Here is a 22,981-nt window from a genome sequence, read left to right as displayed (position 1 = left end):
TTTTCCAGTTCAGCAATTAGAAACATTTTTGTAGAAGGGTCAGAGAACAAGCTAGTGGGTGAGAAATCCAGGAAAACGGTCAGCGAAGCTGAAATGCAGGTCAACACACTATTCTCTTGGTTCAGACAGCGTGCTGTTAGATAAGGGGGAGCTTCCGTGTAATCCCGGCCTTCGTGTTTTATACTCCCCACTCGCTTTCAGTCGCTGGTGTAGCTACATCCAAAAGTAAGGACATGGAGACTACTCCTCTTAGGAAATGCCACCTAGAAGTTTGCCGGAATCCTTTAAAATCCCCAGGTCATCACAGAATCAGAGGAGGCCTGTGAGTATCCTGCCCAACGCTTCTCAACCTGGAACTGGGGAGGCATCCACACCCCACCCCCCCCCACCAGCCTGCACACACCCTGTGTTTCAGCTCCCACCACTTGTTGCTGATGGGAACATACCTGCTTTGGGTTAGAGCAGAAAAATTGTTGAGAACCTCTTGTCTAGTCTGACCTCTGGCCTTCAAGCATCATTTCTATTGCTAATTAAGCTATTACCTCGGCTTTTATATCTATTTACACACACACGCTTTATATTCATTCACACATACACACATATACACACATGCGATCTTTCTGTTTCTCCTTATAATTTCCACTTTTTGGTTCTGTCTCCTGGGGCTGTGGGAACAGCATCAGGGCCTCACTTTTCCATATTATGACTGTTCAGATTCTTGACCTAAGCTACTATTTCCTCCCCTATCCTATTTTCCAAATTATTTGGCATAAAAATCTGAAAGAAAAAAATTTGTTAAAAACCATGATATGACCTAAAAAGATTTGTTTCTTAAGTTTAAGTCTGAATCAAAAGGCTGCATTATAGTTGTAACCTCAGGGTCTTCACGCTGCTAATACCATCTTGTAACTAAGGATGGGAGCACATTTTTCACCATAATGAGCAGTTGGTGTCTGAAACCTATGTAAAAATATTTAGATAAAGCACAGTCCCTAATTGCATGGCATGATACATGGCTTTCTGATGCTTAACTCTGTTGGATCACTAAGTCTGTAGACATTCTGTGTGCCATGTACAATATTAGTTGCCATTGGAGACACCTAGATGTAAAAAACGTGCCTGTAAGACACTAAAATGAAGGGCATTTTTTTCTTTACAGTAAAATTATTATAATTGAGAATTACACTCTCTGTGAAATTAGAAATTCTTTGAGGGCAGGGATGGTGCCTTTAATCTTAAAAGCTCTAGTTTCTAGCATAGTGTAAAGTAGATACTCAAAGTGATCGTTCAAATAATTATTATCATATATTGGCAATTCTTAAATCTGTTGATCTCTGTTTGCCTTAATATTCTTCAAAATTATTGAGGACCTTAAATAACTTTTGTTTATATATTATGATAAATATATCAATGTTTATCCTAGTAGAAGTTAAAATGGGGGGAAGGGTATAGCTCAAGTGGTAGAGTGCGTGCTTAGCGTGCAGGAGGTCCTGAGTTCAGTCCCCAGTACCTCCTCTAAAAAAATAAAATAAATATGTAAATAAATAAACCTAATTACCCCCCAAATAAAAATAAGTAAATAAATAAAAATGACTTTAAAAAAAGAAGTTAAAACCAAGAAATTTTAGAAATATTTGTTTAGTTCATTTAAAACTACCATTAATAGACCCATTTATAGGTTGACATGAATAGCATCTCTTAATGGAAAATAACTTTATTTCAAAAAGAAAAAAATAATGAAAGAGTGACCACATTTTACAGTTACATGTCTGGCTTAATAGAACACAGCTGGGTTCTTGTATTTGTTTCTGTATTCAATTTTTGTTGTTTTGGTTGAAGAAAATGAAGAGATTCCAGGAGTTTTTAATAGCCTACAGTGTAATTTTGGGTGTTCTTTAATGCTACACTAAAACTCAACAAATGATAGATTCTTAAAGACTAGTTGTAACGTGGAATCAGAAGCTTTATCCTTGATCTTTTTGTAGTACTTTACGGTAAAACCATTGTTCTAGTTGGCACTTTGAATGGCTCTTTTAGCCAAGTATGATTTGTAATATATAATGCATTCAGCATTTGGAAACTAGTGGCTCCCTGAGTTATGCAAATTATCCAAATGTTGATACAGTGCATTTTACATTATCAGCACAGTCTCATGGATTATTATGAACACTCATCTCATCCGATGAGTCGTTGAATATTGGGAAGCCATCAGTCTCACGGTGGTGGATACAAGTCTTCCAAAATTCCAGTATTTGCCTGAAAGCTCACATTTTATCCTTGGCAACAAATACTGTGAATTGTTTTCCCTGAAGTGACAGGCTCGCTTTGTTCACTTTGGAGAAAAGGTCTGCCACATGTGCGGGTCTGAATAGCCATTGATGTCTGTTAGTTGTTCTTTCAGGCAGAAACAGTAATGCTTGCAGAAGGCTGCTCCTTCAGCTACTCGGAATTCAGACATCACATGGATGCTTTTTCATTACGACACTTGAGCACACAGAGAAGCGTTTTGTGTGTATCTTTCAGTTCTGCACGTAAATATGCACTCAGTGGTTGAGGTTTCACAAAATTAACCATTTTTACTCCTTCATCATGACCATCCTTAAGTGAAACTGCCCGCGGAGCACACAGGCACTCTTAGTGCAGGTTGGTGCCACTCCCCCGGTTTCTGCCAAGGCCCCGCAGTTTTCTCCACCATTTGCTTTTTCACCATCATACAAATGTCAGCACAGTGAAAAAAGGTAAATAATATTTTAGGGTCATTATCAAAATAATTTTGACTTTGCAGACTCCTTGAAAGAGTCTTGGACTCTTGTGGTTTGTGGACCCCCTTCAAGAACCATTATCATAGGTTATTGTTTCCCAAACCACAGGCATCCTTGATACCCACACGGAAGAGCAGGTCAGCTTCCTAAGTATTTGTAATTCAGATAATAATGAAGATGTGTCTGGTGCGTGCATAAAGGATTGTCTTAAAATTTCAGTTTGTTGTCTGATACCTCTACCTGGAAAGCTGATGTAGAAAAGTGTCAGAAAGAATTTGAAAATGTAAAGGGGATGTGTGCATGGTAGTATCATTGTACCACCCTTTGAACTTACAAACTTGCAATATGTTTTTCCTTCAACAAATTTTAGCCTTTATAGTTTTTTCAGCTAACACATGTATCTTTTATTATTAATCAAGCTTATCAGGGAGTTCTCTAGGGGAGACATATCAGAAAGGAGAAGGGGCTTGGAGTAAGGGTGCAGCTCCTAAGGGGTCCTCCTTAAACCTCATGTCCTCAACTTCATTCCCAGGCCAGGATATCAGAGCAGAGAAGGGGTGATTTTTGGGGGACCTGTATACAGTAGAGTTTGAGGGTGATGCTTAATCATAGTTCCACCCTTCCTTTCCTCACACCTCCTTTTAAAATTCAGAAAGGTGAAAATAAATATCAACCATAAATAGATATTGTTGGAAGAACTGAAATTGGGGAGCGTGGCCTGGATCTGCAGCCTAATGATCTGTCTTTCCCCAAAGTTTGTTTGAAACTTGTTTGAAACTTGCCTAGTTAGAGCTGCTGCAGAGAGTAATTCTATAAGGAAGCCAAGGATGAGTGTATACTGAGGGCAGACAGGGAGCAGCGACATAGACATGTTCTCATCCTGTGGGGAGAGGGCGGAGGGGAGAGAGATGCTGGATGGACGCGCTCTTCCCTTAGTTTCTGCCTGTTGACTGCGGTGGGAGTTTTCTCCTTGTAATGGAAGGATGGGGAGAGGGCAGTGGGCTTTTTGTTTCCTTAACTAATTAGGCTTAATAATGAAACCTCTTGCCAGTGAGGGGAGAAAAGAGTCCAGGGTCTGTCAGGACCTGGTCCCGGTGCTCCCATGTCACGAGGCCACTCCTCTTGCACCTGAGTCTTGTGGCGTGTCCTCCTGAGATCAGTCATGACAGTGCAGCCTCTGCTTCCGGAAAACTAAAGTAGGTCAGAAGACCACGCTCTTCTGACTCCCTGTAGACTAGACTAAAAATTTACTCTCTATTCTATTTCCCGTCTCAGAGTTTGCCCAACCAGATTGATAATTAAAACTCATCAGAAGTTAAGCAGTGAGCTTAAATGAGAGTAGAAATATGCCAAGTATTAGAGGTCAGCAACTTTCAAATGGCCCAAATTTAAATTCCTGTTATTAAATTCTGAGGGAGAAATTGACATCCTAAAATTGACATCCTCAAAATCAAATCTTCTTGCCCTTTTAGTTAAAGTTCAATTACATCAAAATCCAAATTTCATAAGTTGAACAAAATTAAAGTTGATAGGTGATTTTTCCTGGTTTCTACTCTGTCTTAGCCAGAGAGGTCTGAGTTAGATGTCTGGACAACACCTGGTTTCTTTAGCAGAATACCCCTGTTTCCCTTGAGTAGTGTAGCTTCTTCAGCAAACCTGAAGTTAAATTAATCCCACCACAAGTTTTCTATGCATCCCATTTTTAAAAACTCTAAAAGAAAACCAGAAAAAAATAAAACTGTATCAGCCACAGCTCCAGAACCATATAATTTAGAAAACTCATGTAGTTCACCAGCCCTGAAACAGTTAGCCAAGCAAAGCAGGGTTCTTGAATCCTGCTCTTAGTTCCATCCAAATACACTTCCTAGAATGCTGGAGAGCGTAGAAGGGGCTTGGTGGGATGGGAGCGAAGGAGGGGAGACAGAAAACCTTACTGGATTTAGCTTTGCCAGGATGTCAGGTCAAACCAGTTGTCCAGAGATCAGTTGGGTAGGGCTACCATCAAGAGGTTATCTGGTGTATGTTCTCCATGGAGGAAGGAAAAATGTCTTCTTTCTGGGACTGATTTATTTTACACATCCTTGTCTCTAGTCACTCCGCCTTCCAAGTTTCCGTTTCCTCATTTAAGCTCTGCGTTCCTTTCAGTTAAGTGTCACAGGGCTGGTGTCACTGCCTTTTTGCTGTGGAATTCCACTTGTCTCGGAAACCTGTCTCCTGGGGAAGTTTTCACCCATGTCCATATTTGTTTCTGCTGAAAACCCCCCTCATTTGGTCTCTCAAATGAAATCAGCATAGATATTTTTGAAACCTGTGCCCCTAAGGACCTAGGGAGGACTACTGCCTTTGCTTTGTGCTTGGCTCTGAATTTTATGCTTGTGCTACTTCCATGGGAATAGAAATATTTCCATCACATCTTTGGGGTTTGACAGGAGAGAGCAATAAACAGCATCCTGTCTTCCCAAGATACAGTCAGTTACGAGATAGAAGGTTCAGCTGAGTGGAAATCAAAGTGACTTTATTGTTGGTAGGATTGGAGTGGAGGACATGGCTTGATTTTCCACACCAGCCTTCTTTATACCTGCTCCCTGCACCGGATCCTCACACAGCCCCGCCGAGCACTGAGTCGATCTGTAGAGCATCCGTGCTTCCTCAGGGGGCCTGCCTCTCCACTTGATTCTCATTCATGGCACCGAGAGAGGTGGCCTCTGGCTTAGTGCTGTCCAGGAGAACTGTCATGTGACCACATGTGCAATTTGAAATTTTCTAGTAGCTGCATTAAGAAAAGTAAACCAAATAGGTGAAATTGTCCTAAATACTATCAGTTGTCCAAAATATTATCATTTCAACATGTAGTCAATATAAAAATAATGAATGAGATATTTTAACATTCTTGTTTTCATATATCCTTTGCAAATCTGCTGACTGTACTTGTCAGTACAGACCTTTCAGAGGCTCAACAGTTACATGAATGGACTGCACAGATAATGCTTATCTGGAACCAAAGTCTGGGCCTGTCCCACCAATGTTTACTGCTGGAAGGACAGAGGTGGAAGGAGAGGGTACTCTCCCCACAGGCAGATCTCAAAAAGAGAGGGAAAGAACTAGCCACCCATAATCAGTTTCTTCTCCTGGTGTCGTCAGATGTCACTCCTCCTCTCCCGAGGAGTCAAAGGTGAAGAGAGAAGCAGTACATACCTTCTTGAGACCCACGGGGGACTTCCTGCTCTCTGGGCCTGGGAGGAAACTGCAGAGGAGGAGAAAGTGGCTCCTGCCACACATGCTAAGTGATGTCAAGTTAACAATAAATTACGAGACCTTAGGAACCACTGTACATTCTGTGTAAAGACAGCAGTGATGGCTGCCATCTTTATTCCCTTACTCGGTGCCAGGCACTGGCTCGCCTCTGCCTCATCTCCAGTCATCGTCACAACAGCCCGGTGACGTAGCTGTTGTATCTCAGTCTGAAATGAGTAAACTGAAGGTCAGAGGTTAAGTAATTTGTTCAAGATCAGAAGCAAGTCGGTAGCTGAGGCACAATTCCAATCCTAGTCTTAGCTGTTCCGTGTTAGCGGTCTTCAGCAATGATAATCCTTTTCTTCCTTAGACAGGCACCCACTATTCTCTGAGCATTGTATTAGGTACATTTATGTTATCCTCTTATATGGAATCCACACCCGCCCCTTTGACCTGAGCTCCTTTCTGTAACAAGAAAGAAATAGAACCGCTCCCTCCTCGTCATGCCTGCTCTTTGGGAAATGGAGTGAAATCACCGCGTATCCCCGAGCCTTTTCACCCCTCGTTCTTCTTTTTTCCACAAGTAACCTGGATTTCATGTGTTTCTGTTATAATCACCTTCTCCTTGATGTGATTTATGTGTGTTCCTCCTTAAAAAAAAAAAACAAAAACAGAAAGGAAAAAAATCACTTCCATGTATTAGTTTCTTAGTCTGTTGTAACTAATTACTACACACCTAGTGGCTTAAATGATACAAATTTACTGTCTTAAATTCCTATAGGTTCGAAGTCAGACAGGGGTCTCACTCGGCTACAATCAAAGTGCAGGTAGGGCTGCGTTGCTTTCTGGAGGCTCCAGGGGAGAACCCACGGTCATAACTGTTGTTTGTTGGCTTACGGCCTCTGTCCTCCGTCTTCAAAGCCAGCAACATTGCATCTTTCTGATTCTGTCTTCACATTATCTCTCTCTGACCAAAGGCAAGGAAGGTTCTCACTTTTAAGGATTTGTGCTTTGAGATTGGAGCCTCTGTGATCATCCAGGATAATCTGCCCACCTCAGGGACTCTACCATTAATCACATCTGTGAAGTCCCTCTGGCATGTGTGGTAACATGTTCACAGAGCCCAAGGGTTAGGATGTGGACATCTTTGGGGACCATAATTCTGCTTACCTGTACTTTTATATATAATAAGCTTTTAGAGACTTTATAGACTTCATAATAAGGTTTTATAAAAGGACTGAAGTTTATAGTAAAACGGAAAAATGGTAAAAAGCCTTGAAAAATAATTAACTCAAAGCTGATGTACTGCCTTAATACATACATATTTTTGTTTCTGTGTAAGTAAATGGATTTTAGTTTGTTCAAGATAAAACATACTTATTTTAAATCCAAATAAACTACATGCATCTCTGTTTCTGATTACTGATTTATGTAGTCTCCACATTGATCTTTGTGTATCATTGTTGGAGTATACGTTACAGCAGTGAATGAAGATCTTTTGATTGTCATATTTTTTTTTAATTGAAAGGATGTGTATCTAATGCACGTTTGTGTTAGAAGACACTGCGTTTCTCAGGCTCCTCTCTTCCTAAGTGGAAAGTGGCATTCTCTTGTATTTTTTTAAGACTTTATTTTTTAAGAGCAGTTTTAGTAGGTTCACAGCAAAACTGAGAGGAAGGTACAGAGATTTCTCACTTGCCCCCCTGCCCCTCACCAGAAGGTACATTTTTTTCCCTGCAATTGATAAACCTACACTGACATCATTATCACCCAAAGTCATAGTTTACCATAGGGTCCAGTGTTGGTTTTGTATATTCTGGGGGTGTGGACAAATGTGTAATGACATGTATTATCTATCCATCATTATTATATCCTAGAATACTTTCATTGGCCTAAAAAGCCTCCATTTTCTGCCTGTTCCTGCCCCACCCCACCAGCTGGCAACCAGTGATCTTTTTATTGTGTCCATATTTTTACCTCTTTTATAATGTCATAGTCTAATGTAGTCATAGACTATAGCTACGTGTAGTCCTACACTACATAGCCTTTTCAGATTGGCTTCTTCCACTTAGTAATATGCACTTAAGAGTCTCCGTGTCTTATCACGGCTTGATAGTTCATTTCTTTTTAGTGCTGAGTAATATTCCATTGTGTGGATGTACCAGTTTATTTATCCATTCACCTTCTGAAGGACATCTTGGTCAGTTCTAAGTTTTGGCAATTATGAATCAAGCTGCTATAAATATTTATGTGCAGTTTTTTTATGTGGACACAAATTTTTAACTCCTTTGGATAAATACTGAGGAGAGCAATAGCTGGGTTATATGGTAAGAGTATGTTTAGTTTTGTAATAAACTTCCAAACTGTCTTCCAAAGTGGTTTTACATTTTGCATTCCCACCAGCAGTGAATGAGACTTCTTGTTTCACGTCCTCGGCAGCATTTGATGTTGTCGGGGTTCTGGATTTTGACCTTTCTCATGGGTGCATAGTGGTATCTCACTATTGTTTTAACTTGCACTTCCCTGAGGACATATGATGTGGAGCATCTTTGTATATGGTATGTGTTTATGTGCCGTCTGTATATATTCTTTGGTGAGATGTCTTTTAAGGTCTTTGGCTGATTTTTCCATCGAGTTGTTTGTTTTCTTACTGTTTTAGGAGATCTTTGTATATTTTGTATAACAGTGCTTTATCAGATGTGTCTTTTGCAAATATTTTCTTCCAGTCTGTAGTTTGTCTCTCACTCTCTTGATGTTGTGTTTCACACAGTGAAAGTTTTTAATTTTGATGAAGTCTAGCCATCAGTTATTTCTTTTATGGATTGTGCCTTTGGTGTTTTATCTAAAAACTTATAGTCATACTTAGGGTCATCTAGATTTCTTCCTATGTAACCTTTTAGGAGTTTTTAGTTGTGTGTTTTACATTTAGGTCTATGATCCATTGTGAGTTAATTCTTGTGAAGGATGTAAGTCTGTGTTTAGATTCATTTTTTTGCTTGTGGACGTCCAGTTGTTCCAGCCCTATTTGTGGAAAAGACTGTCTTTGCTCTGTTGTATTGCCTTTACTCCTTTGTTAAAGGTCAGTCAGCTGTATTTATGTGGGGGCATACTCACACACGTTAGCCTTCCCCCCACCAAGTTTTATGATGTTCATTGTTGCTATTTTATAGTCATACTAAACTTGACTATGAGATGTTACGTTCATTCAGTTTTACGAGATGACTAAATGTTAAGTCATTTCCCACTTATCTCATAAATAAGTATTTTGCTCATTAATCTCTGGTCTTGGTGTAGTCATCACTTCACTCCTTTGATTCTGAACTAAATGAGCTTTGTTCATTCCAGATACATTCAGGAAGTGTTTACGCAAGCACGTGTTCATTGCCATTGTTGTAAGTGCTGTAAACAAAGAAAAGACTGCCTAGCTCCCTGCCCTTGAGAAGCTCCCAGTTGATTGCAACCAATGTGTGCTTGTGTATCAAGTGAACTATAATTTGATGCAAGAAGTACCATTAAGGATATTAATAAAAGCTGTGTGTACAAAGGAAGACATACTCAATAAATACTTACTGAACGCCTTCTATGTCCAGACATATATGTGTTAATAATGCTACCTCATAATGATTATTTCAAGCTAGTTAAATGTTCAGTGTATACTGCTCTCATCTGACCTTCAGCTAGCCTCTGTGTATTGTTATAGTTGTAAACATTAGCCTCCCGTTCCTGTTCTTGAATGCCTTTGCTTTTAAGGAACCATTTTCTTCTATTTTCCAAGGTGAGAGTTTATTTTAGTTTAGTGATAAGCATACCCTATCTTGACGAAAAAAAAAAAAAAAATGCAAAAAGCCAGGAGCTTAGGAGATAAGCAAAGAAGAGCAAACCTAAAAAGGAATTGTTTTTCCAGTGTGATTGTCAAGGCACAGTATACATGGGAGCAGGTGGAACACTTGAAGGGTAGAGAATACAGTTTTTGAAAGTTGATATGATATAATATAAATTAGAAAAAAATACAGTTCTACAAAAAAAAAAAATGACCTTCTATTACAAGACTCAAAAAGAAAGTCTCTCCTGTTGAAAGTTTTACATGGCCTTTATGTTTCCACAGGTGATTACTTCTCCTCCTTGCCCTTTTTCCATTTATAAAAAGTGAAAAATCCCTAAGTTCCTGGAAGAGTCAGTCTGATTTTCCCATTTGACTCAGGATCTTCCTTTTTTCAAGTATGCGTCATTGGTTAATTTGGACATTTATAGAACGAATATTTATTGAGTGCTGGGGAAGACAGCCTCTAAGAGGGCCCCTGGTGATCCCGACCTGCCAGGATTAGTCCTGTGTGTAACTCCCTCCCCTGGTGTATGGACTAGACTTACTAATTCACTGCTGACAAGCACAATGAACAGCAAACGTGATGGGACATCATTTACAAAATGAGGTTACAGAAGGACTGTGGCTTCCTTCCTGGGCGTTCTCTTCTCCCTTGGATTGCTCACTCTTAGGGAATCCGGCTGCCCTGCGGTGAAGAGCCCCGTGGGGCAGGAGACCCAGGCGGCCAATGACCACGTGAGTAAACGCGGACGTGTATCTCCTCCTGCGCCCCAGCAGGTCACCGGGTGACACTGCAGTCCCGGCCCATGGTTTGATTATAACTCCCTGAGAGAGCTTAATCCCGGGGCACCTAGCTCAGCCGCACTCAGATTCATGATTCATAGGAACGAGGAGGTAGTTAATGTTTTAAGCTTCTGAATTAGGGCAGTTTTTAATGCAACAATGGAGACTCGCATCCGTGTCTGTTACATGTCAGGAGTTGTCCTCAGGGCTGGGACTGTGGCACCGAACAGCATAGACAAGCATCTCTGACCTTAGGGAAACTGGACAGTAAACAAAACGATGAAGCTCAGACCTGTGTAATGGTAGTAAGTCAAGAGAAAAATAAGCCTTCCAGGAGTCAGAAGTGCAAGACAGCAGGACTGCGGCAATTTAAAGTTAGACGGTCGAAGATGACCTCACGGAGAATGTAATATTTGAGCAAAGAGCTTCAGGAAGTCAGGCAGCAACAAACTGTTTATCGGAGGGAAGGTGGCCCAGGGGCGCGTGCTGGGCCCGTGTGAGGAACGGTGAGGCCAGCGTGGCTGGCGGGGAACGCGGAGGGGGCAGCGGTGGGAGGTGAGTGACAGGACCGTGCGGCTGGGATAGGGCCTCGTGGGGCTGAGCAGCCAGTGCAGGCTTTGATCAGACCTGGTGCTTGAACAGGACCCCCCTGCTGCCCTGTTGAAGGTGTTATGGGAGGTAGTGGCAGAAGCAAGGAGACGGCTGAGGAGGCAGCTGTGGTTTTCTAAGTAAAAGATGCTGGTGGTTTGGATGAGGATGGTAGCAGTGACCATGGTGAGAAATGGTCAAATTCTGGATTTATTTGGAAGATAGAGCCAGTTTGCTGTTGGATTTGATGTGGGAGGTAAGAAAACGTTAATAATCCAGGATGGTACCAAGACTGTTGGTCTGAGTGACTGTAAGGGCAGGGTTGCTATTTACTGAGATTGGAAGGAGCAGCTTTGTGGGGTAGGATCAGGAGCTGTTGTTTGACGTATTAAAATTGATGTGACTTTTTGTGAGGTTACACCGTTGGAAGGAGATGGGCGATGGGTACATGGGACCTCTCTGTACTATCTTGCAGTGTCTTGTGAGCCAGCCAGTTGGCAGCATGGGTTGGAGGAGGGCAGTGTAAGGAGGGGGAGGGAAGCCGCATCTGAGATCAGTATGTGCCACGTGCCGTACACGCATCATCTCATAAACTTCATAACAGCCATGAGGGTGGGTGATGCCGCCCTTTCTTGTGGATCAGAAAACTTCGGCTCAGGGACGTTGAGGGACTTCCCCCAGACTGCTAGCGTATAAGTGGCGGAGCCAGGTTTGGATCCTAATTCTGTCATATTCTGAAACCTTGTTCTCAACATGCTGTTTATCCAAAAGCTGTAGTTCCATTTTACAGATACACTTAGACATCATTCATTCATTTACTGCACTTTAAATAGTCTGACTTAAAGCTGATAGCATTACTGATGTGTGGAAGCTGGCTGAGCAACGAGGGGACGGTCATTAGAAATACAGAACTGAGGTGGTTCTATAGGGGCAGCAACCTGGAAATGGTTCCATATGTAAAGCATTTGAAAGGTTGAAGCAGCATGACCTGGGGATCAGCTTGGGTGTCCCAGGACCCCGCGCATCTTGTCTGTAAACATACACGGGTGCAGAATGAAGCCGTGCCTTGTGCACGTCAGAGACTGAGGAAGGACACCACACGTGTCTTCCTAGAGCAGACGTACTGTGTGCTCTGTGCTACACAGGTGTGCGTAGTTTGGTTCCTTCGGGCTCTAAGGAAGCCCACCTCTGGCTGTATCAGTTAATGGGTCATTACAGTGAGGATAACAGGAGCCAGCACTGAGAACATGAGGGAAAGGACTCCTCAGTGAGCGAGGCCTCCCGAACAGCTGACCAGTCATGACATGAAGGTGTGAACCTGCCGACACACCCACACATCCCCCTAGCTCTCTCACTCACACACAAACATCTTAATTGCTCACAGTAAAATTTCCCAGGAAAGGAACCTTTCTGGTTGCGTATCACTCTCCAGTGTAGAGCAGCCGTTAGGACAGAGCCCTGGGCCACCCCACGGTCATTGTCCAGCCTCCATGTGGCTGCAGTCGGCTGCAGGGCTCCTCCCTGGTCCCCTTAACTGTGCCCAGATTCTGAAGAGGTATGTTGCCAAGCGGATAACCTATTTTTGACAGGCCCCTTCTGGCTGCTTCCTCAAAGAGGGATTGTGGGTGTGGCATTCACTCTGAATAATGTGACCCGGAGAAAAAGCCTAAGAATTGGCCCTTCAGTGCCCATCAGTTGCACGCTATAATAACACGGGGAACTAAAGTTTCCTTCCAGAAGTCTGTCACAATCATCCAGGCTGTGCCTCGCTACGGGTGCAATTTGACCGTTTCCTTCACTCTTCCTCTTCACATCCAGCCTTCAGACAAGATTCTGTAAGAGGAGGAAGACAATATTTATTGTAATGTTACCTTGTGAATTGTCCTGCCAGCTCAGTGAAGTAAATAATTTTATCATCGCTTTAACAGGCCAGAGAATTAAGGCTCAAGGAAGTTAAATAACCGCTCCGGTGTCTTATGACCTAGAAGTGACCAGGTCAGGATTCATACACAGCCCTGCTTCCCAAATCTTGCTTTCCACGGCCTCCTTGCCTGAGAAATCTGGCTGCAGAAGCCCATCTGGGGTGATCATGATTATTGGCTCGACTGGCAAGCAGAAAACTCATTCTCTGTTTGTGCTTGGAAAATTATTTCAGATTGGCTAAGGTGATAATTTAGTAAGAGAGACTGAGGATTGGCCCAAGGCCATGTGTGCGGTCCAGTCATAAACGGTGATGCTTCTGCTTCTGAGGAGTCTGGCGGGGCGCTGAGCTGCCGTGTGTTTCTGTAGCCCCCACGGGCCTCTCCGCTCAGAAGAGCAAGAAGAAGTAACACTCCTTCCTGGGGAGCACGTGGGCTCTCAATTCACAGGAGGTGGAAATCTTGGGGAAGACAGAGGAATAAATCAACGATCTCAGAACAACGTGCAGCAAATACCAATGCATATTTTAACAAGAAAAAAGCAGAGGAGGAAAGGAGACTGAAAATCACCTCCCTACTGAAATGCTGTTCTCTCCCTGGCCGACTTAACAGCCCTGAGTTGTCTGTTGTTCAACCATAAATCTTCAGTGACGTGGGCTTCCTTCACTCCTCCATTTTCTGTTCACCCTGTAAGCTCCCGCCTCTCACTTAAGTGCCTTTTAAACTTATAAGCAGATTTATCTCCTAATTGCTATTTTATAAATACTTTCTCTAGCCTGTGCAGCAAGGAATCTATAATGAAGAGCCATGCCCTCTTCTCAGCTGGTGCCAACAGCTTTTCCAGTATTCGTACCCAAAGGAAAGAGCCCTGCCTAACTGCAGCCATCTCAGGATGCTGGTTGCTTTTGCCTGCTTGACAGCCAGGGGGAGCTCTTCCTAGATGGAGGTGGTGGAGAAATAAATTAGTGAGATTCACGATGGATATGCTAGTGACCTGTGACGTGGTAACATTAAGGTAGAAATGGTTAGTAGTTGAGTTGATGGGACCAGTTGAGTTGATGGGACCAGTCAGGAAAGGCCCCATGGTGGAAGAGGTTTTTGAGCTGAGTCTTAATAACCAGGGAGACGTGTCATCAGTGCCACAGAGGAACCGGTTAGAAGGAGAGGAACATTCCAGACAGACTGAGCAGTTTTACTAAAAGCATGGAATAACCTGGTACCTTCAGTTGACTACAAGACATAGTATAAATGGAAGTGTTTATTCCGAGGTAAGAGAGATAAGAAAGGGCCTGGTCATGAATGAAAACTCTTGTATACCTGGCTAAATGTTTTAGACTTTCCTAAGAACGAACCAATTAGACATAAATTTTAAACTGGGTAGTGACTGGAGAAGGAACAGAAGGCACCAGCCTGGACACAGGGATGCTCCAGTGTGAAGGCCATTGCAGTGTTTTACGGGAGAGATGATGGTGGACCAGAGAGACACTGACACCAAACTCACTTGATTTGTGTTAGTTTCTGTAGGGCAGGCGTGTATGCTGTATCTCTGTTTTCATAATGCTTTTGTATAAACATCCTTTGAGGATACTGTTTAACCCTTTGGTCACTGAATCACTTAGCAAAGTTCCTTAATCATAGTACAACCAAGCTTCACCAGTATACCTGGTGTGGTGAGGGATATTTCATGCCACCTGTATGTGTGAAAAAACTGTGAGAGATTGATGCCGCTTATCCGGTGTTAAAAATTCCCATGAGGAGAACAGAGTAAAACAATTCTAGGTTAGCATTGACCCAGGAAAGTCTGGAAAACTTTCCTACATTAATATTGTGGCCTCTCAATGTATGGAATTAAATCTTGGTTGATACATTGTGAGTTCTTTCAGTGGTAGCATGGTAATGGATAGACAGGTTTATAGTTGCACCTTCCTGAGTTCCAGTCAAGTCTGACCTTAGGGGAAATACTCTGTCTTCTGAATTTCTTCCTCTGTATAATGGGGAACAATAATTACTACCATATAAATATGGATTCATTTAAAAATGTTTTTAGACACAAGTGAAAATCCAATTAAATTAGTTTAACTGAGCAGAAAATTTACTGGCTCATGTAACTCTAAGGGCCAGAGGTAGGGCTGACTCTGGGGTTGGCTGATTCAGCAGTGGGCGGTCGTCAAGGAGCCGGTTTCTTTCAGTCTCTTTTCTCTGCTGTCTGTGGTGTTAGATTCACCATCAGGCTCTTGGCTTCAGAGTCAGTACACTGACCAGTGGTGTTTGGGAGCGACGTCACTTCCTGACCCACATCCACCCAGGAAGGGAGGGAGAGCCCCACGTGAGCACCAAACTGAAAGTCTGAGCTTCTTAGCGGTTAGATCACCCCGAACCAATTCCCGTGGCTCGTGGCATGCCAGGTACTGATCCCCTTTGGCCCGGATTACCTGAACTGACCACTGTGGTGAGACGGATGAGATCGCCCTGAATGGTCCTCCAGGACTGACCCTGGAGCAGCCCCGAGTCAGTCCTGCACACACTGCATGGTGTTGAGTTGGGTCAGGGAGACAGGCGCAGTGTCTGGAACACGTTCCATGAGTAAGTTTTGTGAGGATTAAATTTAAAAACAAGTCTAAAGATCTTGATGTCAGCAGACACTCAGTATTGGTCAGCTGCCCTTCTGCTTTTCTTTACCCCTCTTTCTGTTTTACCTATAATGTCCAAAAGTGGCATTTGAATTCCTTTCAGCCCAATTTCAGACATCTAGCAACAGTTTAGGTTGGATTTGAATGATGCTAAATAGTTTTAAGTGTTGGAATAAGACCTGGATATTCGTATTTACCCTTGATTTTGATATAAATTCAGTTGATCTACTTAAAATGAAGAATTTATGTTGTATATACGATACATGCATATGATAGGAAAAGATTTTTCAGTGGAAAATGTGAATGAATGCTTTCAGATTTTGTTAAGACCTGTATGTGCAGAGCAGCAGTGGAGGGCAGCGGTCAGTACTGACTGCAGCCACGTTTCACCTCGATTCCAGCATTCTTCATGCCCCTCCCCACTAAGATAAAGGTGACCTTTAAGCTGCTGAAAAACTTAGGAATGTATTAGCTTATGTCACTGCTGAAAGGGAATAGTAAAAAAAAAAAAGCTACCATTTACACTTTGCTGAAGAATAATACAATATTTCTGTAATTTTTGTACAAGGCAGAAGGCAAAGATAAAATGGCCTCTGTGCCCTCATCATTCATTTTTTTACATTTTTATTTTTATTAGTAAGCAATTGATAGTTAAAGCAAAAGAACAAAATTGTAGTGTTTATTTTGTTAAGTATATAATTGAATGTGACAAAACCTGGGTTCTTACTTTTGTGTTTGAATATCTCATTAACCGGATTAAGGCAACATTTAAAAAACTTCTTAATTTTATTTTCTGCTGTGAAATATTTAAGATGCTACTTCATAATATTCTATGTTTATTTTTAAAGCAGTGCTTAAAATATTAGACTAAGCACTGAGTGTGAAAAACGGAAAAGATATGGGTCCTGCTCTTTGGGTTTCATACTCTACTGAGGGAAGTAGACACAGAAACAGAACATATCTGCACACTCAGCGTTAGTGCAGAGAGAGGGCAACGTCACACTATGAGGAAAACAAAAAGTAGTTCGCTTTTAATGAAGTCAATTAAACCTGACTTAGATAATTTGATACCTCATTGGTAGCCTCAACTTTTGCTGCCCCTCCAAGTCATCCTGTCATCACTGGGGCAGATTTGCAGCTGTTCCACAAACTCTTTGAGTTACAGTCCATTAGAGGATCCTGTAATTAGAGTGTTGTGATCAACATTGAAACCGAACAAACATAGATAAACAACGTTTCTACTGTAGAGCACAAGGAACTATATTCAATCTCTCATAGTAACCTGTAATGAAAATAATATGAAAACCAATGTATGTATGTACACCTGTGACTGAAACATTATGCTTTACACCAGAAATTGGCGACACATTGCAAACTGACTCTACTTCAATAATATATATACACACACGCACACACGCACACACACACACACACACATATGTATCCTGAGCAAAAGCAGGGGAGAGGGTATAGTTCTCTGGTAGAGTACGTGCTTAGCATGCATGGAGTCTTGGGTTCAATCCCCAGGACCTCCATTTAAACAAAAAAGTGAACAAACAGAAAAGAACATGAGACTGTAGATTATTAATATGAGAAAATACCAGATTGTACATCACCGCAGTAGGGGTTGTATTGTTTCATGCAACTTTTGTTGGCTTTTAATATGTGCATACATGGAAACACATATATTGTACTAAGCTTTGATACACAATGTGTTTCTTACTATGGGTCTTGGGCAAAATGTTTGGAAGCAGCTGGGTCCACTCAGGCACTTGGCTGCAGGCAGTGCGGGGGTGTGTGCTCAGGCAGGTGGCACAGGGCAACAGAGCCATGTCTTTTGGTTCTTTTGTGTTTATCATTTAAACCCAGAACTGCCTTCTTCTTTCACCCCTCCCCCCAACCTGGCTGGACTCCTGCAGTGCCAGTGACCTCCTTACTGCCCCTCAGCTTCCAGTCCTGGGAGCCACCTCCAGCCAGATCCCACATCCACCACCAGCCAGTTGGAATTAACCAGGAGAAGCCTGTGCAAAATACAGGTTTCTTTCCACTGGTGCCCATGCCTTCCCCAGCCTCACAGAGAGCCAGTGAGTATAACAAGGCTGAGGAATTCACATTTTTGAAGTAGGTCTGTTGATTCCAGTACAGGTAGTCTAAAAATCACACTGCAGGGGAACAGTGCCCCCGAGCAGCAGACTTAACTTTCTGCTCATGTGCCTAAGAGAATTTAAAATAGCTGGTTATCCTCTCACACGCTCGATGCCTTAGTCCATTCCAGCTCTGTAATGGGAACGCCACAGCCTGGGCAGCTTATAAACAGCGGAAATTTATTGTTTACAGTCCTGGCGACTGGGCGTCCAAGGCAAAGAAACCAGCGTGGTTGAGTTGAAAGCCCTTTTCTTGGTTCATGGTAGGTGCCTTCTCACCGTGTCCTCACGTGGTGAAAGGAGCTGGGGGCTTTCTGGAGCCTCTTGTATGAGGCACTGATTTCATTCATGAGGGCCCCACCCCCGTGACATAAGCATCTCCCACAGGCCCCACCTCCTGATCCCATCACCTTCGGGGGCTGGGATTTCAACATGTGAATTTTGAGGGACGCAAACCATAGCACTTGATATCTAAAGTCTTCTATCATTTTAATCGGTCACAAAGGATGATCTAATTCTCAATATTTTAAATATTGACATTTAAAGTAAACCTGTTATGTGGCTCTATTTGTATCCAGGATAATCTGCAGTAACATAGCGATTTGGTCTCTACCACTGACCCTTTAAAAAGTACAAGATCGAGCCCGTCTTCAGCAGTAAAAGTTGCATCTTTGCTTTTTCTCAGGCCACTTGTACTCCGCTTCTTTCGTCAGAGAGAAATAAAGCTAGACACTAGTTAAGGGGGTAAAGGCGGTTTTATTGAGTGATAAGCACTGCCGTAGAGAAGACAGTTCACATAAACTGCGTTCATCTTCACAGAAAGAAAAGGCGAATGACTTGAAGTGCTGGGATGCGCTGAGGGACTGCAGGGGATGAGGGGCAGGGCCGGTCCATGTGACTGGGCCATCTGGGTTTGCCCATTGACACTTATCTGGAAGAGAAGCGAACTTCTCATATCTCTGTGACAGGGGACAGGTGTGCAGATTGGAGCAAGGGCACCCTTGAAGTTAGCAAGGGCCACCTCCTTGAATGCTTGCATTTCGAAGAGATGGCTTCCAGGTCCTTGATGAGTCATTTCTGGGTGGTACACCATTTATATCTCAAAAGTGGCAGAGAAAGGATTTAGAATTGCACACTTTCTAAGGTAACTGTTCCAAGAGAGGATTCAGAGGGTTTTGACTGGAACAGACTAAATTGTGCTGGCAGCATTGAGCTTTGTCAGGCTCGCGTTTTAAGAGAGACTCCATCATCCTAGAGACAAGGCCTTCAGCCACCAGAAGTCATGCCGCAAGTGCTGTTTGGTCCGGTTTCTTAGTAAAGGAGTTTAGATGGAGGTATTTTGTGTGAGAGCTTTTGTAGTTTGCTTCTGTATAGTTTTCATCATAATGCAAGTTGTTTTTATGCTTAAAGTCTTGTTTCTCCACATCAAAAATAGTTATATAAATAGAAATTAACATTAAAGTGTTTCTTGTGATCATGGGGCTCTAAGATTTTTTTAAAAATTACTCTTGTGTTATTTTTCAATTATTGCAGTATGTATTTGATCAGAACAACAAAGATGTGTTAATTTTTGATAAATGAGTGTTCATTACCCCCCCGAATTATATTTAAATTGCACCTCTTAGTAATTTTGCCCTTGAGTTTCCCATTATTTTATGGAGTTGCTTAGTAATGTAAACCGAATGCAAACCCTGACTTTCTCACCTGACTCTGTAGGTAGCAGCTGGGTTCTCTTAAGTCACCTGCCATTTCCTGAACGGCCTTATCTTCAAGGTCATGCTGTGTTCCTTTTTAAAAGGAAAAAAAGAAGTACCTGCTTTGCAAGATTTATCAGCCTGAAGGTACCTGCACACAAGGAAGGTTGTCTTGGTGGATTTTGAAACAAGCCATTACCTGAAAACGGTGGCCCTGATGGCATCACTCTCCTGCATAAGCCCCATCCTGTCAGCCTGGCACAGGGGCCCTGCAGTTAGCACCACTGCTTCGTCCTCCTCGGCTCTGACAGGACTTAGAACTAGCCACCCTCAGCAAACCCAGCCTGCCTCCCGGCGCCCCCCCCCACCTCCCGTGGGGACAGAGCGCCCCCTCCCGGGCCCTCCGCTGCGGTGCTGTGCACCCTCCTGCACGTGTATAATGATCGTGCTTCTTTGTAATGTCTTTCCACCTAGACTCTGACATACCCAGGGGCAGGGACCTCATCTAATTTTGTCTGTGCCGCCAGCACCCAGCCCGAGGCAGAGGTACAGCGTGACCACTGGGTGCACGTCGAGTGAATACACCGAAAGTCATCGCTGGTTTAATGTCCTTGAGCCTCTGCCTGCGTGGCTTCTAACCGCCGCAGGCTGGCCTCTTACAGAAACGGGATACTGCGGTCATTGATGAATTGGAGCCTTTTGGCACATTCTGGATCACAAGTTTCTAGGGACTTGTTGAGAACATGTTATTTCATTGTGCTTTTAAAGCTTTTTCTCCCCCTGTATGTTGATCAGAGTCGTTTCGTAATTTAACAGCTATTTTCTTTTTGTCTACAATGTGCTAGACATTGCATCAGTGCTAGGAGTACAGAGATTTAAAAAGCACGGTTTCTACCCTGAAGGATGACATTGCTTAGTCAGGGAAAGGTACAAGGAACTAGACCGTTCTAACACAGTGTGATGCGTCCTTGGATACAGGTAAGCTGTAGGAATGCACAGCAGTGGTTTTTAACCTGGGCCGGAGATGGTGTTAGGGACGACGTCTCAGAGGAGAGAACCCTGAGCTGATCTGGGAGGACAGCAAAGGCACGCTTCAGACAGAATGACTTTTTTTCTTAGATAGCGATTAAAAAAAAAAAAAAAGATTCTCCTACTGTGTGTTTTTAAATGGGACCCGAATAAAACATTTCCATGTAATTATCCTCAGGATCCAAGTTTCCTTCGGCGGCTCCTGAATTCCTGCAGGTCAGCTTCCATAACTAACCCGGCACTCAAGGCTCCTTACAATTTATTCTCAGTTCATCTTTCCAGTTGTACCATTTTAGTATTACTAATCGAGGCGGGGGAGGTCAGTAAACTGGCCTACAGGTCGTATTCAGCCCATTGCCTGTTCTTACACAGCCCTGAGCTAAGACTGGCCTTTGCGTCTCCTTAAAGGATTGTAAGAACCAACCAGCCAACCAACCAAAAGAGTATGTAACAGAGATCACGGTGGCCTTCAAAGCCTAACACTTTCTCTCTGGCCCTTTACCCCCTGCTCTGTCGGGGAGGCCTGGACTTCGTAACGCTGAGCAGTCTCCCGGTGTGTAAGCAGGTGGACTGTGCGCTGGTGAGTTGCTGGAGCAGAGGACTTGCCAACGGACTGTCTGTAGAAGCTGGAGGAACAGATGTCCAGGAGAACTGCCTGATTCCGTATTGAAACACGACTAGGAATTTGCCTTGCAAAGTAGAGGGGAAAGGGCATTTCACTGAGACAAGAAGATACGTCACAACACCAGGGAATGATGAGAAGTCTGTGTGCTGGGCGCTTAGGGTGAGGCTAGACGGTTACATGGGGCCAACTTGTGAAAGGCCTTGAGTGCCATGCTAAGGAATTTGGGGAGTTTATAAAAAGATTTTCCTACAAGGGAATTACGTGATAAATGTATTAGGAAGATGAAAAGCTAACAGGTGGAAGGTGGCCTGTATATTAGAGCAGTTGGTCAAATTGAAACTCAGCTTCCATTTATTGAGACTTACTATGGGTGAAGCATTCTGCTGATAGTTTGACTTACTGCCTCATTTAATTTCTTAAAATGACACTGTGTAGATGACATTTTTCACTTTACAGATGAAGAAAGTAAGGCTTGATGCATGTTGTCGAGTTGCGTAGTCATCCAGGTGGTAAGGGTTAAACACAGGTTTTCTGAGTTTAGTGCTCTTCCTACTTACCAGCCATTCCAGGGCTGGTTGGCCATGGCAAGGTAAACCTGGACCTGTCTAAGGACGGAGAGACCCACCGTTTCTCCCAGGACCCCGCTTCCTGCACGTGAGAATCGCCTGCCCTGTTTCTACATGCTTGGCAGTCTGTTGCTGAAACCCTTCCATGCCCCCCAGTTGGCTAGGCGAGTATAAACATTTGGCTCGGTGGTACAGCCAAGTAATTTCCCAAACTCATATTTCTTTGAAAAACAAGTGTAAGTGAATAGGAAGGATTCACTAATGTAGATTCTTTTTTTTTCCATTTTTTTTTAAATTGAAGTATAGTCTATCTACAATGTTGTATTAATTTCTGGTGTACAACATAATGTTTCAGTCATACATACATTTCTTTTCATATTCTTTTTCATTATAGGTTACTATAAGATATTGAATATTGTTCCCTGTGCTATACAGAAGAAACTTGTTTATCTATTTTATACATAGTATCTGCAATCTCAAATTCCCAATTTATCCCTTCCAATCCCCTTCTCCCCTCCCGCTCCCCCTGCCCCGGTAACCATAAGTTTGTTTTCTATATCTGTGAATCTGTTTCCATTTTTTGTGTCATTTTTTTAGATTCCACGTATGAGTGATATCAAATGGTATTTGTCTTTCTCTTTCTGGCATACTGTGCTCAGACTGACGATCTCCAGGTCAGAGAAGCTGTGGTGTGTTTACACAGTGGAATACCCTAGATTCTTATTTGCCCTTGCTTTTTGTTCAGTGCTCAGCCAGCGTGCACTCCGTCATCCTCTGTGGGAGCCTGTGGCGAGCAGACATAACCGATTGGGGGCTGTGTGATGCGCAGTGAAAGGGGAGCACTTGGCTTGGTGACCAAGGGGTCTGAACTCTGACTTTCACTTTCCTCACTCTCATCATGAACCCAGACTGTCACCTAACCTCGCTGGGGCTCAGTCTTGCCATCCACATAATGGGGGAACGCAGGGAGGTCTGCTGAACTAAGTAAGCATGAGTTCTAGGATCTTGTATTTCTCAATCACAGAAAGGAGGTTATTAGCATTTTTAAAAATCTGTATTTACTAATTTAATAGTGCAAGTGATACCTCACTGTTTTTGTTTTATTCACATAAGAAAAAAGTAGTGTAGCAAAAGTCCTATTCACTGAAGTTGTAAGGAAGTTGTAAGTATTAAAATTTCACATT

The 22,981-nt window shown here is 42.8% G+C and overlaps 1 protein-coding gene across 1 annotated transcript in view; it reads left to right on the top strand.

Moving 5' to 3' along the window:
• The window catches only part of NBAS (NBAS subunit of NRZ tethering complex), a 277,415-nt gene that overhangs the window by 199,696 nt on the left and 54,738 nt on the right, over positions 1-22,981 (top strand). The window lies entirely within an intron of this gene.

The sequence above is a fragment of the Camelus bactrianus genome, chromosome 15 (assembly GCF_048773025.1).
Source record: "Camelus bactrianus isolate YW-2024 breed Bactrian camel chromosome 15, ASM4877302v1, whole genome shotgun sequence".
In the NCBI taxonomy this organism is placed as follows: Eukaryota; Metazoa; Chordata; class Mammalia; order Artiodactyla; family Camelidae; genus Camelus; species Camelus bactrianus.
This window is presented reverse-complemented; position numbering and strand designations above follow the sequence as displayed.